Raw genomic sequence first — 3,326 nt, forward strand, 5'->3', positions numbered from 1 at the left:
CATGAAGCAGATTTCCTCCTTAACCCCATTTAAGCACAACTCAGACCAATAGATGGGGAATCAGAAATTCACCCATGGTCTGGTACCTGTGTCTCTGATGGACAGAGGCTGTCCGTAAGTTATCCCCTATATAAATCAAACTTGGGAGTCACTTTTGAGTTGCATGGCTAGGCTAATAAGGGACCTAGTGGTCATTAAACTAGTATAAATATATGAACCTATGAATCCAGACGTAATGAGAAGAACAAGGTCCCAAATCAGGGATGATTTGAAAATATTTTTCTAATTCATTTAGAAAGTTAACAGAACAGCAGGTGTTGCATCAACATGCATTTTCTGAAGAATAAGAAGTATGAATCTCTACTGCCATGTGCTGTTGAGTGACTGTAATCCTCAGTGATTTACCAGATAATCAAGGCATTTTATAAAGGGACAGGGTAAAAATATAAAGCAAATTCAGGGTGTCATGCAAAATCAATGACAACTGAGAGCTATGCCCCTCTGCTTCATCTCCACCTCAGCATGCCACCATCCTCTTGCTTTCCTTAGTAAAGACTGAAGCAACGCACTCATTCAGTGCCTTTGGTTTTTCAGATTCTTCTGCTATCCCCAACTCATCTCTGCTCAGCCTAATTAAGTATATCTGTTCATTATTCTGTTGTGTATCTTAAGCATCTTTGTTCTCCCATTGACCTCTTCTGTCATCTCCTTTTAATGTTGCCTTTGCTGCCTTAGGTTCATAGGTTCATAGACAAGAACTATGCAATCAGTCTGCAGACTGTTGCCAGCTTAGGCTTAAAAAAAACTTATTCAAAAGTTCTCTCCAGCCTCAAGAAGGGCACCACAAGATACACCCAGGGTGAATTTCAGGCTGCCCATCAAATTATCTAGGTTTACTTTAAAGGTCATACAAGTCTACTTGACATATAGTGGAAGTTTTTTCCAGAGGTAAGGGATACATTGGCATATAAATCAATCATACCACGTCTTATGTATCTATTGATGAAGTTTTGGTTCCTTAATTAGGAATTTGAGGTAGTATTTATTCCATGAAGGAATAGGCAGTCTAAGAGGGTTGGATCTTTCAGAGCTCAAAATTCTAGGCACAGATCTCCATGGAGAAGCCTGTAAGAGACTTGAGTACAGGAAAAGGGCTGACAATCTGTCTTGGTAACTTAGATTTTTGAGACCAGTAATTATTTTAGTTAGAAATCATTGAGATTTCTCAAGTTGAATGATATGCTTAGACAAATAAATCTCAAAAGGTGCATCATATTCAATAACGGGTTTAATGAGATATGAGTAAAAGATAATTAAGACTTATATGGCTCCAGTAGAGATGCATTTGGAAATTAGATGAACCAGACAGAAAGTTTTGAGCTACCATGGAAACATGATAGTTAACCAATAAGGAATTATCAACAAGAGTGCCTAGATCCCTTACTGCAGTGTCTGATTGGAAGGAAGTGTGTAAATGTCTTCTTCACCAAAATGAACTACTGTTCATTTTTTCACATTTAATTTCAGTCCATTGTCCTTGCACCATTTGTTAACATGGTCTAACTCATGGTGGAGAAATTGTGAATTAATGGAACATAGAATGACAATGTCCAATTTACAGTCTTCAGCCAACCTAGATAACTATAGGCCAGGAGTCTTGGCGTGATGGTCTAAGAAATAGGTAACAAAAAGGATAGACCCAAAACTGAGCCATATTGTATACCACTGCTACCATTTTGTTTTCAAAAGTTGTACCTGTGATGATAACCACATAGATTTAGTCAGAGAACCAGTTAGCGATCCACCACATTGGAATTATATTAAGATTTATGAAGTCTATCAACAATACCTGTATGGGGATTAGTATCAAATGCCTTGGACAGGACCAGATATGCAAAACCATTATCCACTGCTTTGATTACTTACCAATAAGGTTAAAGAGGCAGTTCATTCCTTTGACAAAGCGGAATTGATGAGGCTCTCTGGTTAATGATCCATAATTTTACAAATGAGGCTAGTGAGGTTAGTATGTTTATAGTTTACAGGGTCCATGATTAGACCTCCCTTGTGCAACAGCATTACAATTGCTTTTTTTTCCAGTCTTCTGGAATGTAACTAATGGAGAGGCTTAGATTAAGGAAATTAAGTAGGGGTTCAGATAGGCCATATATGGTGCTTATAATCAGGCAAACTGGTATATTATTGTGGTCTATGGATGAGGTGTTCTTGACTTTTGAGAAGATTGAGAGAACTTGTTCCGTAGTAATTAGAGGGGGAGGCTGGGATTGTAGAATCTGTGGAATAGCTATAACTGTGGGTAGAGTAAAATTTATCAGCCAGGATATAAGCTATTTCCTTTGAGTAAGAGTGTGCAAGTTTATTGTGCACTAGTTCTGAACATTGATCTTAAGTTCCTCATATAAAGAAAAATATATTTTTTAAGTTCATACTTTACTAGTTTGCTTAAGTGTGCTCTTAAGGTGGGTAGAATGAGACCTCTTATAAGTGTTAAACAATTTATTTCCCTTTTTATATAATTTATTTATATGGGTATTCCACCATAGGGGGTTGTTGATATATTTGCTATTATATTTGGTTTGGATAGTGACTGCCTTATCAATACAACTATTTAAGTTGGAGTAGACATCAGAGGCATTGGCAGCAGCTTTAGCAATGGGATCCATCAGAGGAGGATTGCAGCATAATTTATTTAGGTCATCAAGTAACTGAAGAAGTTTTGCTTTTGAGACGTCCCTAACTACAGCGGTATTTACAAGAGAAGTATGGGTCACTTATTTATGGTCTGATTTAACAAGGCAGGATGATGCATACAGTATGGAGATGTGCAAGAAATTATCCATATTTGTGAGGACTAGATCAAAAATACTGGCACCCCTTGTATGATGGCTAGCTATTTATAAAAGAGAATTAGCTTTTATAATGTCAAGGAAGTACTGGGCACACTGTTTTCATTTTTTTCAAACCCTTGTCCATAGGTCTGAGTACTACACCTATAACCTATTTTTTTCCTCTTCAGTTTCTTGCCAGTATCCTAATTAATCTTTGTTGCTCTCCTATAGTTCTTCACAATCTACTCCTCTAAAATTGCATCATCTTTCTGATGTTAATGATTTCACTAACTCTAAACCACATGGCGTCATGGCTAGTCTTGGCTAATGATACCTTCACCAGGGACACCCTGTCCTCTTCTCACATGGTCAGGACTATAGCAAGAATCGTGTTCTTTTTTATAGCCCCACATTAATTAACTTAATTTCACATGATCCAACACTTAATTCTCTCCCTCTCTCTCTCTCTCTCTCTCT

The sequence above is a fragment of the Protopterus annectens genome, chromosome 6.part0, assembly GCF_019279795.1.
Source record: "Protopterus annectens isolate FY-2018-M chromosome 6.part0, PAN1.0, whole genome shotgun sequence".
NCBI classification, from domain to species: domain Eukaryota; kingdom Metazoa; phylum Chordata; order Ceratodontiformes; family Protopteridae; genus Protopterus; species Protopterus annectens.